Source organism: Gossypium hirsutum, chromosome A10 (assembly GCF_007990345.1).
Source record: "Gossypium hirsutum isolate 1008001.06 chromosome A10, Gossypium_hirsutum_v2.1, whole genome shotgun sequence".
Classification (NCBI taxonomy): Eukaryota; Viridiplantae; Streptophyta; class Magnoliopsida; order Malvales; family Malvaceae; genus Gossypium; species Gossypium hirsutum.
This window is the reverse complement of record NC_053433.1, coordinates 24,618,811-24,635,189: the sequence shown is the minus strand read 5'-3', so window position 1 is coordinate 24,635,189 and position 16,379 is coordinate 24,618,811. Positions and strand designations below refer to the sequence as shown.

The 16,379-nt window shown below is 34.9% G+C and overlaps 1 non-coding gene across 1 annotated transcript; it reads right to left on the bottom strand.

Annotated features, from left to right (window-relative positions):
- Positions 1-4,324: 4,324 nt before the first annotated feature.
- On the bottom strand, positions 4,325-4,430 carry LOC121209154 (small nucleolar RNA R71). Its single transcript, XR_005904271.1, has one exon. It is a non-coding gene; the product is annotated as a small nucleolar RNA R71 (small nucleolar RNA).
- Between the last annotated feature and the right edge of the window lie 11,949 nt (positions 4,431-16,379).

Genomic DNA, 16,379 nt, shown 5'->3' with positions numbered 1-16,379 from the left:
CCTTCTTCCTTTAAACGTTATTATTTCTCTATTTCATGTAGACATAACTTTAAACTATATATCCTCTCTTATGAATTTCTTCAAATAAAAAAACTCTAAAAATTTGAGAAAATCGACACTTAATTATAGTTTAAGTATGAACTATGTAAGTGCTATTTAGTCAATATAGGATTTATAACACTTCTACTTCTTTAAAGAAATAAATTTAAAAAAAAAAAAGTTATTATTATCATATGAATATAACAAACAGTGTTTGATACACGTTAACTTGAAGAAAGGACAGTGGAAAGAAATGTTGATTCACCTATGCTTCGCGAAGGGCAAGTAGAAGGAGAAAGAATGAGGAAATGGGTGATGTTTAATCCCTCATGCACCCAAACTCATATAGTGGGTGTAATATCTTGAAATTTTTTATTTCGAATTTCGTATCGAATCAAGATAAATGAAGTAAAATTTATTTTTTATAGAAATTTCAGTTGGAAGGAATAAATTTAGATTTTTAATATTTTTATATAACATAGACTTATTTGAATTTTTAGTTTAAATTTCGAGATTGAATTAGATTTTTATTTTGTTTTAAGGATTAAATTAAATTTTTAACTATTAATCGGGGACTAAACAAGCAATTATTTTTTTCATTTCTTTTAATCACTTGGCGTGTGTTTTTTTATTGTTGTTGTTAGTAATAATGGTTTTTAGTTGGGTTGTGGACTAAATTAAAAGGTTAGTAAAATTGAATGATAAATTAGGTAGTTAAAAGGTTTGGATTGATTTGTAAATGGAATGGAAAGAAGTTAGGATGTTCTATGTTGGATTTATTCCATTGATCTTTAAATCCCAAGAGAAAGGGCCTACATTTCCAACATTCCCTTTTTAAAGAACAAAAATAGATAATTGAAAATTGTTTCGTTCCTTTTTACCTTGTTGCGCCAGTCTAAATATTGGGAAAATGCTAAAAATAATTTTTTTTTACATGTTTAGGCTATTTTCTCGAAAAATAATGAGAATAGGTTGATTTTACGAAAATGTTTTTAGTTGGCAGCGTTTTCAAGTGAAATGCAAAAAAAGTGCACAGTGAAAGCGTTTTTATGCATTTCACTTGAAAACGTTGCCAACTGGATGCGTTTTCCATGTATAATGTTTTATTAGGGTTAGGTTTTGTTTTATAAAATTAAGGTTATTGCTTAGGGTTTTTGGATTTTAGGGTTTATGATTTGTTTTATATATATTATAGTTTTTAAATTATATATATTTATAAATTTTAATATTTGTATATATTACTTTTTATTTAAATTTTTTAATTTTTTTATATATAATTTCTTTTATAATTTCTTGAGATGTAAAATTAATAATTATTTAATTCGAATTTTAGAGGCATCATATTTACATCAGTATTATATTCTAATTGTTCAAATTGCAAAATTCAATTCACATCATAATCGACACTTGAACTACTTGGTTTGATCAAAATATTCTAGTGTATTATTTTCGATCACTGATATAGGTTTAGAAAATATATCCTAGAAATCCCAAGATATATGATGGTTAAGTGGCTAAAAGTTTAGGTTGAACTTCTTAGAGAGAAAGTGCTCCACGTAAGACCTTTTTTCAATGCATGTCGGAGAAAAGCACTGAAAACACCTCCAGCTAGACGCGTTTTTCGTTGATGTGGTAAGAAAACGCATCTTGATGGAGGCGCTTTTAGTGCTTCTCTCTAACATGCACTGAAAAAGTGTCTTACATGGAGCGTTTTCTCTCTAAGAAGTTACTCCCACTAGCCTTGGAAAATTTTCTGAATCAATTGGCAGTCACCCCCGAGTATATAAAAGCAAGTTATTTCCGGGTTGATCGCCATAAGGCATTTAGAGCAAAGAAAATTGAAAGAAGATCAGAGCAAGAGAAGTTCGCAAATTAGGGGTAATTTGGAGCTACCACACAATTTTCAGAAAGCAAGGATCTTTTTTTGTTGTTCATATTTAATTACAACATTATTTCTCTGCATGAATTTTTATTTATTTTGAACATGTGGAACATGTTATTTTGTTGAAAATGAGTGGATGAATTAATGTTATTGTTTATTACGACGATAAAGTGCATGACACCAAAAGCAGAGTAATTTTTTATCAGAGAACACAACGCGGCTGGCTTTTAACCATGATAACTTTTGAAAAGAGTTATATTTCAAGCTTTTAAATTGAATTAATTGTTTGTAATTAAGTAAATATTTTTGCATTTTTAGATATATTTAGAACATTACATAATAAATCTTGGATTATGCTATACATGTTATTATTTGTTACTTCTATTATTGAGGAAAAAAGGTGTTGTTTGTGGTTGGAAGCAGGTGCAGGATGAATAAGAGATGAGAAAAAGGATAGGAAAATGAAGGAAGTGAAATATTGCCATGACAAAATGTTGGTTAGATTGCCAACACAACTGCCATGACAATTCCAGGAAAATGACGTAGTACTCAGTCCATGTCACTTTCAGCTAACTGTACGTATACCAAATAAACCATTTTGAAAAAGAGGAAGCAAAAGGTGTGTGCTGAGAGGGAGGGACCTACCCTTTAAAAGAAGAAAAGAGAAAAAAAGGATCGGAGAGAGAAAATTAGAGAAAAAATAGTTTCTATCTCTCTACATTAGATTCTCATGAATTCTCAGAGAAAGAGTGGAAAGGGTAGCAGCTTACAGAGTAAAAGAATTACAGACGCAAGGAAAAGGGAGAGAAATCTACCCTGGGTTTTGTATCGAATCACATTATTAGAGTGAAAGCTGAAGTAACGAAAGCTTCCTGCAGTTCAGCCTTTATTTTTGGATTTGAATTTGGTGATTCGTGAATTTAAACAATGATGTTGAATGATTTTCTTATGGATTTGAATGTTCAACCCATGAGTTAATTTTCTTTGGGTTGGTATTCTGGGTGAATTTTTATTATCTGTAATGACTGTGGTTTGATTTTGAGTTGAATACTGTTTCATTCGATTGGTGATAATTTTTAATGCATGCATGCAAGCTCTAGACATAGATGACTATGTAGCATGTTACTAGATTTGATTTAATTCTAAAAAGATTAATTAGATTGGATTATAATTAGGTAATACATGCAAGAATTCGAAAGAATATTTGTAGCACTCTGGACATAGAAGTTGCAATTTGTACAAGGAAAGGGAGAAAAATCTGGATATCATTCTTGAGTTCTGTAGACATACAAAAACTTAGAATGATAGCTTAAAGTCTTTCTTTCAAAAGAAGCAGATTGAAATAGTGATTCCCTGAGCAGTAGAATGATCAAGATTTTTCCATGGCATTATTATGTTATAGAAATAAAAGCAAGTAATTCCAACCTTTATCATTCAATAATAGAAACTTTTTCCCACTTATTCTTTGAGAATATCCACAACATTTTAATTTCCATAGCATATTTTTAGACATAATTGATTTTATTAATCCTTCATCACACCTCTTTATCAATTAATCACCTGTTCTTTTTGCGCAATTTAATTAATCAGTTTCATAGTAATAGCATAACCAATTATTTTAGTCAAATCTGATCCCTGTGGAGACGATACTCACTCATCACTTTATTACTTGATTTGATGTGTATACTTGCACATTTGCATTACACATTCACACGTGACAAGTTTTTGCTGTCGTTGCTGGGGATCGACAGATTTTGATGAAATAACTGGTGTGTTGTTATCTCTTAAATTTTGTTAGTTTAGCTTAATTAGTGTTTTGATTTATTTGTTTCTCAGGATTTTTTTTGTGGGTGTATGAGTAGAGATATTTTAGCAATTGAAGAGTATTTTTTTGATCCATAAATTGAGAGAACCTTGAGAAGAAGGAGAAAAGAATTGTGAGAGATGGAAAGAATTAGAAATGATCAAGTTAGAGAAGAGCCATTACATCAGGAAGGAAGGGATGATGATATTTCTCGAATAATAGATGACAGAGACAGACCCATCAGAGAACATGCAATGCTGATATTAGATGATTTGAATCCAAAAATTATCAGGTTGCATATTCAGGCTTAGCATTTAGAGTTAAAGCCAGTGATGCTTCAAATGTTACAAAAAGTGAGGCAGTTTAGTGGATTGCCTATTGGGGATCCAATGTTGCACTTAGGACTCTTTTTGGAAGTCTTTGATTCATTCATCCAATAGGGTGTTCTTGAAGATGTCCTAAAACTGAAGTTATTCCCTTATTCATTGCGAGATCGTGTTAGAGTATGATTAAATGTATTGCCGTCAGGTACTGTGGCATCTTGGAATGAATTTTGTCAGAGGTTTCTGCTGAGATATAATCCTTCGAACATAAATTCCAAATTGAGGAATGATATTACGTTCTTTTGGCAATTGAAGACGAAACATTATATGAAGCATAGGAGCGACTCAATGAGTTAATCAGAAAATGCTCGATCCATGGTTTCCAACATTGGGCACAAATGGAAATGTTTTAAAATGGATTGAAAGTGCATACAAGGATGGTGGTTGACGCATCTACCAATGGGACTTTGCTCGATAAATCATATAATAAAGCATATGAAATTCTGGAGACAATAGCAAGCAATGATTATCAATACCCCACTACTAGAGTAGAGACTGTCAAAAGAGTTGTTGAAGCAATGGAACTTGATGCGATCACTTCCCTAGTAGCTCAGGTATCATATTTAACGAATATAATTAAAACACTGAAAAGACTAGCTGCAGTACAGAAAATAAAAGCAGCCAAGTTAACATGTGTTTACTGCAGAGAAGATCATGTTTTTGATGAATGCCTATCAAATCCAGCCTCAGTTTATTATATGGGAAATTTCAATTGCAACAACAACAACCCATATTCCAACACATAGAATCCAGTGTGGAAGCAACATCCTAACTTTAGCTGGAATAATCCAGGGGGAATTCTAGCATGTTATTCGACAAAATGTTGTGGGTGTACCACTTGAATACAATCAACTTATGCCATAACAAAATGTTCAGCAAAATTCAGCCTCGAGTTCCTCATCGATGGAAGATTTGTTGAAGGAATACATTTCCAAGATTGATGCTATCATCCAAATTCAAACTGCATCTTTTAAAGCTTTAAAAAATCAAGTGGGGCAAATTGCTAAAGCATTAAGCTCAAGACCACAAGGAGCACTACCAAGTGATACCAAAAATTCATGATCTCAAGGAAAGGAACAATGTAAAGCTATTACACTCAGAAATGGTACGCAGCTATCAAGAGTTGTTAATGACACCACTATTGAAGAAAGTAGTTCAAATTTCACAAATAAGAAGAATTCAGAACAAGTAATGGAGCATGCTACAAAGGAAAAGAATAACCAGAAAAATGTTGAAGTAGATTCACCTTGCATTGCCAATAAAAATGTCACGACAAAATAACCTCAACAAGTGGAAGGAAGGCCATCGCCACATTTTCTTCAGCATTTCCAAAAATCTAAGCAAGATTTTCAATTCAAGAAATTCTCGGATGCCCTAAAGCAACTACATATTAACATACCGTTGGTAGAAGCATTGGAATAAATGCCCAACTATGTGAAATTCATAAAAGATATCATTCAAAGAAGAGAAGGTTGGGAGAATTCAAAATTGTTGCTCTCCTTGAAGGATGCACAACAATGTTGAGAAACAAATTGCCATCAAAACTGAAGGATCCAGAGAGTTTTACTATCCTTGCTCTATTGGAAACCATTATGTAGGTAAAGCACTATGTAATTTAGGTACAATTATAAATCTATTACCTATGTCTGTTTTCAGGAAGCTAGGAATAGGAAAGACAAGACCTACAACTGTCACTTTACAATTAGCTGACCATTCATATGCACATCCAAAAGGTAAAATAGAATATGTGTTGTTAAGAGTTAACAAATTTAATTTTCCAGCAAATTTTATTATTCTAGAATGTGAGGCTGATAGAGAGGTACTAATCATACTTGGGAGACCTTTTTAGGAACGGACAGAACACTAATTGATGTTCAAAAAAGAAATTTAACTATGAGAGTTAATGATTAGTAGATAACTTTTAATGTTTTCGATACTATGAAGTGTGCATATACAGATGAAGAATGTCACACTGTGGAGATAGTTGACATAATAGTTCAGGAAGAAATTATAGATTTTTATCACAATAACTGTAATGGTGATGCATATTTAATTGAGTTGATTGAAAATCTTGGTGAACCGATGGATGTTAAACAACTTGAGGATGGAACGAGGAGAAGTTTCAAATCATTTAACTTATCATACTGGTTTGTTAAACCTCATCAGCCATCTATAGAAGATTCTCTTATGTTGGAATTGAAGCCTTTGCCAGCACATCTGAAGTATGCTTATTTGGGAGACAACAACATGTTGCCACTAATTATTTTTGTGGCATTGACAGTACATCAAGAAGTTCAATTATTAAAAGTTTTGAAGAAATCTAAGAAAGCATTGGGATGAACAGTTGCAGATATCAAAGAAATCAATCTAGTAATCTGCATGCAGAAACTGGAGGATTGCCATGGCAAATCTATCGAGCACCAGAGAAGACTGAATCCCATTATGAAGGAAGTTGTCAAAAAGGACATTGTCAAATGGCTGGATGCTGGAATCATATAGCTAGCTTCAGATAGTTCTTGGGTGAGCCTTGTTTAATATGTACCTAAAAAAAAGGGTGTCACTGTGGTAAGCAATGATAACAACAAACTCATTCCTACTCTTACTGTTACGGGATGAAGGGTTTGTATGGACTATCAGAAGCTCAAAAAATCAATAAAGACCATTTTCCTCTGCCATTTATCGATCAGATGCTAGATAGATTAGCGGGGAAAACTTTCTATTGTTTTCTAGATGGTTACTCAGGGCATAACCAGATTTTCGTAGCTTATACTGATAAAGAGAAGACCACATTCACATGTCCTTATGGAAATTTTGTGTTTTGATGAATGCCATTAGGATTATGCAATACCCCTACAACATTTCAGCATTGTATGATGTCAATCTTCTCGGACATGGTGGAGAAATTTTTAGAAGTTTTTATGGATGACTTCTTAGTGTTTGGTGATACTTTTGAAGATTGTTGAAAAAATCTGGAATTAGTTCTTTGTCGATGTGAAGAAATTAACCTTGTTCTCAATAGGGAGAAATGCCACTTCATGGTCTGTAAAGGCATTATTTTGAGACATAAAATTTCACAGCAAGGAATTTTTGTCGACAAAAAAAAATCGAAGTTATTAAGAAATTGCCACCACCCTCCAAAGTTAAAGGTATTCGTAGTTTTCTTGGCCATGAAAGGATTCTATAGATGATTCATCAAGGATTTCTAGAAAATATCAAAACCCTTGTGTACACTGTTAGAACACAACATACATTTCAATTTTGATGATCCGTGCTTACAGGCATTTGAGGAGTTGAAAAAATGGCTAGTCACAGCACCAATAGTCATAGCACCAGATTGGAATCTACCTTTCGAACTTATGTGCGAAGCCAATGATTTTACCGCGAGGGTAGTGTTTGGTAAAACAAAAGAACAAGGTATTCCATGCTATCTACTACACAAGCCATACATTGATTGATTCCTAGCTAAATTATGCCACCACTGTGAATGAGCTGTTAGATGTGGTATTTGCCTTTGACAAATTCAGGGCTTATTTAGTAGGCACCAAAGTGACGGTTTATATGGACCATTTTTCCATTAAATACTTGGTGACAAAGAAAGAAGTCGATCCTAGATTGATTCAAAAGATATTGTTATTGTAGGAATTTGATCTGAAAATTAGTAGTAGGAAAGACACAGAAAATCAAGTGGCTAATCACTTGTCTCGACTTGAAGCAAGAAATGAAGACGGTCATATTCAGTGCATTCTGTATTAAGCAACTGTTAGTTTCTATAGCATTACCATGGTATGTTGATATTCAACTGTTAGTTATCTATATACTACTAATTTTTAAATGAACTACGTTAATATTATATAATTCAAAATTTTTAAAAAATACATACCTCTGCTTCCGATCATTGGTCTGACAAAAGCCACATATCTCGAAGCTCATCAGGTAGTCCCACGTAATTCGGCCCATTGTTCCACTTATTGAAATAATATGCTAACACAACAATTTTAAAATATATAATTTTATTATGGTAAATATATTAACTAATTAATTTTACCTTGTTACGAATGGGAACATATAAGGGTAGTCCACTCAAGGACGTAAAAATGACAATCGGTACCGTGCCCATTGTTGTAGTAGAAGCATGCAACCATCAATTTTGATTTTATATGGTTCGGTTGCCCGATACATCTCCTAGTACAATGTCGCCAACACAGCCGACCCCTAGTTGAGTTCGCTCGCTTCTCAAAAGTTGACAAGTTTTAGAAGCCACCTTAAATGGACAAGATTTCGTGACTTATTAGGCTTTAAGAGACCCTGATAATCATAAGGATGTACACCGAGTGTGTTGTTCTCTTTCGACTTCAGCTGAATCCTCATCGAGCCCACCAAAATTTCTTCTTAGCCAATTCATATCTATTTGGGCTCCATGGTTTCCGACACCCGCATTAAAAGTTGCTCGCATACATCTCTCCAATCGTTGCGTAAACTGACCCTGTCACTACCAACCCATCCATCAGTAACCTAAGCTGTAACTGCACGTCCTCCAGAGTGATAGTGCACTCGCCGCATGGAAGTTGGAATACGTGTGTCTTTGGCCTCCACCTTTCCAACAACGCGCTTACAAGTGTGAGGGCCAATTTACACCCCTAACCAAATAAGGGCCATGTGCAAGAATCCAACATCTCTTAAGTATGGTCCGATTAAAGATGATGGATTAGCGGGTAAATTACAAATATAAATCTCCAAAATTTGATCTTCTGCCATATAAAAAATACAAAATATTAAATTAAAATATAACAATTAAATATTTAATTTAAATTACATTAAATATAATAAAAAAATTATTACCATTTGCAATTGATCGACAGGAATGTACTTCCCATCCAAACAAATTAGAGATGGTGCCATTGTTATATTCAAAAAACACGAAATAAATTGTAATATAAAAAATATTTTATGAAAAAATTAAGACAAATTGTTTAAAAAAATGAGTTGGGAGAGAAATAATTTAAAGTGAGAAATTATGAGGGAATTGGGAGAAATTTAAGAGAGATTTGAGAATGTGACAGAGTTGAGACTGAATTGAATAGAAAAATGAAATAGGGGGTATATAGAGATGGAAAATAAGACCGTTGGGGGTGGGGGGTTGGGGTGCCATCGGGGGAAAGTGCTTCCACATGGAAGCGTTTGTGAAAGTTTTTTGTAAAATCGGTCTATTCCCATTATTTTTCTAGAAAATAACCTAAACACATATTTTTTTTGGTATTTTATTCGTTGCGTTGTCCTTAAATATCACATTTTCTTTTAATTTTTTCTCTTTTGTCGCAATCTTCCAAAAGTCACCATTGTCGAGTACTTGTTGCTCCCAACTCTAATTGTTGCTTCAATTAGACATACTTTGTACCTTGCCTCTTTTGGATGCTTGAAATCCTTTAATTCTTGCTTCAATATCATTTAATTGCTCAATCAGAAATACCTTGTTGTCTTGCCGACTATTCCTTCACAAATACATGATGTCTTAGTAATGCTCCAAACTTTGTTAGTTTTGATGTTCCGAGATTTTGATATAATATTATTTAAGAAAATTTATATATATTATATTTTAAGCCATTTAATGAAAATATGATTGAAAATTTTATCTAACATTTTCAAAACAACTTCAATGCTTGAAAAACAAATTTTTAAAATTTTTTAAGTGTTTTCAAGCTAGGTACAACACCTTGGCCAAAAGGTGGGTACCTACAAGTTAGTGTGCAGAAAGGCATAGAGGTACCACACCCTTCCAACTGTGGTGCAATACTTGTGGCTCAACAGTCAGATTTTGAAGAAAGGTACTACACTTTAAAGGCTAGGTACTGCACCCCAAAGCTCTGCAAGTGTTTTTAAGCTCAAAATTAATGCTTCCAACGTCTAAAATTCATTCCCAACAATCATAAACGCCAATAATCTCATTCCTTGGTTTAAATACTAGACAAAGACACATCAAGACACAAGAGATGAACATCCAAGTATAGAAATCAAGAGAAAAGCCTCCAATTCTTTATTTCTTCATTTTCTCTTGTATATCTCTTAAGTGCTTATAGTTAAATCTTTTTATCATTCTCATTTCCATTCTTTGAGATTGATGATGTCTCCATCATTTATATCTTTTCTTTGTATTGAAAGATCTATTTGAGATTTTTTAGGTATAAAACCTTAAGTAATTTTTAAAGGGTTTTAGTTGAGTCTTGTAAAAACTAAAGGGTTCTAGTTAAGGTATAAAAACTAGGGGAAAAGTTCTATCTTAGCCTTGTGAAAAAAAAGGGATTGTAAATGTTATATATTTTCCTTACAAGGTTATAATTACAGTATAGTAATTGGGAAATCCAACCAAGGTAGTGGAGGTAGGCAATTGGGGCCGAACCATTATAAATCAAATTGTCCAAACTTCTTTTCACTTTCCTTATAATTTAGAAAAGTTTGTAGAATTTTTTAAAATACCAATTCACCCCCTTGCTATTTTCGATCAAGACATACTTCAGTTAAAGAAATTCTTCATTTCATAATTTTTTTGAATGTCTTTTTATTTTTATCATTGGGAGAAGGGAATGGGATTGCTTAGGACCGAACCCAAGCTTTCATGCCTACAACATAATGCTATTGTCACTAGGCCAATAGATTATTGGCTTCTAATGTCTTGTTAGAATTCCCCAGTCTTAAAAGGCAATAAGATTTTGATCAGATTAATGCTATTTTGGGATAAATATAAATTTTATTCATGTAGGATTAATATGGTTCAATCGTATTATAATTTTTTTGCTTAGGATCGATTATGTGTTAATTATTTATATTCAATTGTATGCTTTAAATATTTAAATGGTATATTAATTCTAATTATGGTAATAATGTTAGTTAATTTATTGATGTTTTTAACATTGATACATTTTAGTTAATTTACTGATGTTTTTAATATTGATACATGTTTTAGTTGAATTATTAGGATTTGTTTGGTTAAAACAAGATCTATTAGAACTAAATATATTAATAGAATTCACTTGATAAGTGATTAATAGATTGAATAAACATGTAAATGAGATAGTTGGTTAGATACATTGACTTCTAAAGATTAAATTGATTTACACAATATTAATTAAAATTGACAAAAGTGGTTCAATAAAAATGTAATATCCCTCACCCGTATTCAATGCCGGAATAAGGTTACGGAGCATTACTGGACTTATAATACATTCAAACATACATTTCATTTACAAATAATCAAATCACATACATTTCATTCACAACCAATCATTTTGCCCCTAATACGAGCCTACGAGGCCCTAAACATACATTAGGAGTGGTTTTAGACTAAATCGAAAACTTTGGAAACTTTCACAAAACCTTGAAATTTTTTTTCAAAACAGGGGACACGCGCCCGTGCTGCTCGACCTGTGAGACATGCCCGTGTTACAGGCCGTGTGGACACTCGAAATGGGAGCACATAGCTGTGTCCCAGCCTGTGTTTGACCCCGTGTAACTCTCTGACTTGGGTCACACTGCCAACACACACGCCTGTGTGACTAGCCCGTATGCCCTAAAAATGGCCATACACGTCCATGTGCCAGGTAGTGTGCTAGGCAGTGCCAAACCTATAGGTATACGATGCCACACGGTCAAGTCACAAGCCCGTGTGTGAGGCCATGTGGAGCATACTGAATTAATTTCAATTTCAATACCAGGGGACACACGGTTGTGTAACTAACTGTGTGTCATACATGACTGATGTAACACCCCACACCCGAGCCCTATGCTGGAATGGGATACGAGGTGTTATCATACTTAATCACATGCATACAATCATATCGATGTCATTAAGAATCGGTCAATTTTAAAAAAAAATTTAAACTTTATTTAAAACTTCTTATCTTGGGCCTACAAGGCCCAAAATACCTCTTGGAAACTACTCGGGACCAACTCGGGTCCTTTAACCAACACTAGGAAAAATGACCTTTGAAACAGGGCATACGCCCGTGCGGATAGGCAACACGCCCGTGTGGAACTTGAACATGGTCGTGCTGATGGCCTGTGCGACACGCACAGCCTAAGCACCTAGGGGCATGCCCGTGTCCTATACCTGTGTAGATTTATTTTTCAATTTGGACCTACAGGGGTTTTCACATGGCCTGGCACACGCCCATGCCCATGTTTGAAAACCTTGACATTCTGTTTTTGATGTCAGCAATCCTTAAGGGTCACACAGCCAAGGCACATGCCTGTGTGCTAGGCCGTGCCCTTCACCCAGCAGAAACACACGGTTGTGTCTCTGCCCGTGTGTTTACTACCATGCATACTGACTTGCAATTTTTTTTACGTGCAGGGGACACACAGTCAGACAACACTCCCATAGGGCTGGCCGTGTGTCACTGGCCGTGTGTCACACACGGCCTAGACACACGCCCGTGTGTCTACCCGTGTAGACAATATGAGGCTATCTACCAAGCCTTTTGCCACCCTGAAACACAATCTAATGCCAACCAACATATCAAAATCTAACTTAACATGATTTCTCAACCAAACAACCATAGCTAAGGCTTATATACATTTCATGTACTCAAACATGCCAACAATTTCACATTCCTGAAAGACTATCTTGCATTCATATAATAACTTTCAATATTAGCCATTTTTCGTGGCCTTATACAAAATGAATCAAATACTAAGGTAAGCCATCACATTTGGCCAATTAACAATGACACAAAACTCAAAAGTCTAGGTTCTTATACATGCCATATTCAAAATGATAATTATAAGTATACCGAGTGCTTCAGCTGATAGTGTGATCGATGACTCCAACGTCTGTTGATCCTTGAGCTAGTTAGGCAGCACTATAAGAGGATGGAAAAGAAAGGGAGTAAGCATAGAGCTTAGCAAGTTGCATGCAAATAAATATAACAACTTTACCATTCATCATCATGCTTATAGAACAAAAGTAGGCATAAGCACAACTTACTCGTCACTAACCAATACAATTCACATAGCATATATATTGAGCTCACGTCTCATACATTTCAAATAGGTACCTGTACCATTCACAGCATGGTTATACTTTTCTCGTTTAACTTAAACTATAACTCTCACCATTGAACTATTTGGAAAGCTATCGGATATTCACTAAGCCTCAAACATAGGGTGTAACACCCCTACCCGAGTCTGAGGCCGGGACTTGGCACGAGGCATTACCATACTTAATCACATGCATACAATCATTTTCGAGTCACCAAGACTTGGTCAATTTTAAAAATTTTTCTAAACTTGTTTAAAACTCCTTAATGTGGGCCTACGACGCCTCAAACTCTCATTGGAAACCGTTCAAAACCAAATCGGGTCCTTAAACCGACTTAATAAAAATGACCCTTGAAATAGGGCACATGCCCGTGTGGAAGAATAACATGCTCGTGTGTTCATTATAACACGACTGTGTTGATGGCCCGTGTGACACACACGGCCTAAGCCTCTAGGGACACGTCCGTGTGAATTAAATTCTAAATTCGACCTACAGGAGTTTTCATATGACGAACAACCACCCATGTCTCTCACACGGCCATGACACGCCCGTGTCCTAGCCCGTGTCTAAAAATCTTGACATTCTATTTTTGACGTTAGCAATCTTTAAGGGTCACACAGCCAAGGCACACGCTCATTTGCTAGGCCGTGCCTTTCACACGGCTAAGAAACACGGTCGTGTCTATGCCCGCGTGTTTACTATCATGCATATTGACTCAAAATTTTTACGTGCATGGTACACACGGCAGGACAACACACCTATGGGGCTGGCCGTGTGTCACACACGGCCTAGACACACGCCCGTGTATTTACCTGTGTGGACAACATAGGGCTATTTACCAAGCCCTTTGCCACCCTGAAACACAGAATAATAACATCCATCATGCTAAATATCATCATAAAATGATTCCTCAATCCAATAACCACATTTAAGGCCTTTACACATTTCATATTTACTAAAACAACCAATAAATTACCCCTTCATGAAATAACTTCTTGTATTCATATAACAACTTTCAACTTTAGCCATTTCCGGGGCCTTATACAAAATGAATCAAAATGCTAAAGCAAGGCAACACGTTTGGCCAATTAACAATGACACAAAATTCTAAAGTCAGTATCCTATGCATAACATAATCAAAATAAATAGATCTAACTATACCAAGTGTTTTGATTAATAGTGTGATCGATGCCTCTGGCGTCCGTTGATCCACGAGCTAATTAGGTGGCACTATAAGAAAATGAAAAGAAATAGGGTAAGCATAAAGCTTAGTAAGTTGTATGAAAATAAATATAACGACAACTTTACCATTCATCATCATGCTCATAAGCATAAGCACAAGTTACTCGTCACTATCCAACACAATTCACATAGCGTATACTAAGCTCACATCTCATGCATTTCATTTAGGTACCTGTATCATTCACAACATGGTTATACTTTTCTCGTTTAATTTAAACATAACTCTCACCGTTGAACCATTTGGAATACTATCGGATAGTCACCAAGCCCCAATATAGGGTATAATGCCGATATCATGTCCCAGACATGGTCTTATGCTAGCTCATCCATCAAGTCGATACCATGTCCCAAACATGGTCTTACACTGACTATTGAAATCAAGGCCAACGCCATGTCCCAGACATGGTATTACACTAGCTCTTACATATCCGTGTCGATGCCATGTCCCAAACATGGTCTTACACTAACACCTCTATAAGTGCCAATGCCATGCCCAAACATGGTCTTACACTGACACCTCTATACATGTCGATGCCATGTCCCAGACATGGTCTTACACTGACACATCTTGTAGCCGATGCATGTCCCAGACATATCTTACACTAGCTTACATCTCGAGGCCGATGCATGTCCTAGACATGTCTTACACTAGCTCTCGTCTCCATGCCGATGCCATGTCCCAAATATGGTCTTACACTGGCTCTCATAATGTGGTTGATACATGTCCCAAACATGTCTTACACTAGCACACAATATCCCAAATGTCCTGGCCTGAATATCCGATTTATTTCCCAAGGTTCAAACGGGAGTCCTACTATCTCAATATTCATCGTACATGATTATTTCCACAAACAAGCAATTTATGCTATCTCAATTCAAGTACATATAATAACAATGTAGTTGTATTATTTACATACAAGTTACCTCAGATTGCAAAATGTAGACGACTAGTTCGGGTTAGTCCACTTGCTTCGCTTTTCCCCAGTCTAGGCCCGGATTTTGTAATTCTTGATCTAGAATGATAAAAATTTATGAATTTAATCATTTTTAATCTAGATACTCAACAATTTAAAATTTGGAAAAATGACCATTTTGCCCCTAGATATTTGTAAAATGACCATTTTACCCCTGTGTTTGAAAATCTATTTTTATCGAATTTCTTCATATATTAAGCCTAGTCGATTACTTTTTACACTAGAAGTAGTCCAAAATTCTCAATATTTCACACCTTTATGACCTATTTTACAACTTATGCAAAATAGTCCTTTTTAGGGTTTTCATGAGAAATCTCTTCACAAAAGTTGTTTATTTCACAACCATGGTTCATTTTCTCCCATAAAATTTGAGAAAACAACATGTCTACTATAATGGAAAAACCCTAGACTTTCAACCATTTTGCAAAATAGTCCCCTCATTTGAAAGCTCATGCTACAAGGGTTCTAAAAATGTAAAATTTTCAAGAAAAGCCATCAAAGTCACTTACTTGCAAGAGTAGAGAGTGGCTGAAAATTTTTTTGAAGCTCAAAACCCCCTACAATGGCTGAATTTTTGGAGGAGAAGATGGTAGAAAAAAGATGATATCTTTTCTCTTTATTTTATTTTTATTCTAGTCAAAATTAGGTCATCAAATTACATAACCATTTGACTCATTGATTTCCTTATCCCTATGGCCAGCCATGCCTCTTGGAAGGGGTCAAATTGCCCTTTAAAGATGTCCAATTATGGCTCTCTAGCTATTTGGTATGACTATCAAGTAAAATAGAACTTTTACCCTTTATATGATTTAGTCCTTTCTCGATTAAGCATGCAATCACTAAAATTAATTCACCAAAATTTTCATATTTTCATATAATCATGCCACAACACATAAAATAATATAAAAAAATTCCTCTAACCCTGGTTTAGTGGTCCTGAAACCTCTGTTCTGACTAGGCCTAAAATCGAGCTGTTACAATTCTCCCCCCTTAGGGATTTTCGTCCCCAAAAATCTTACCTGCG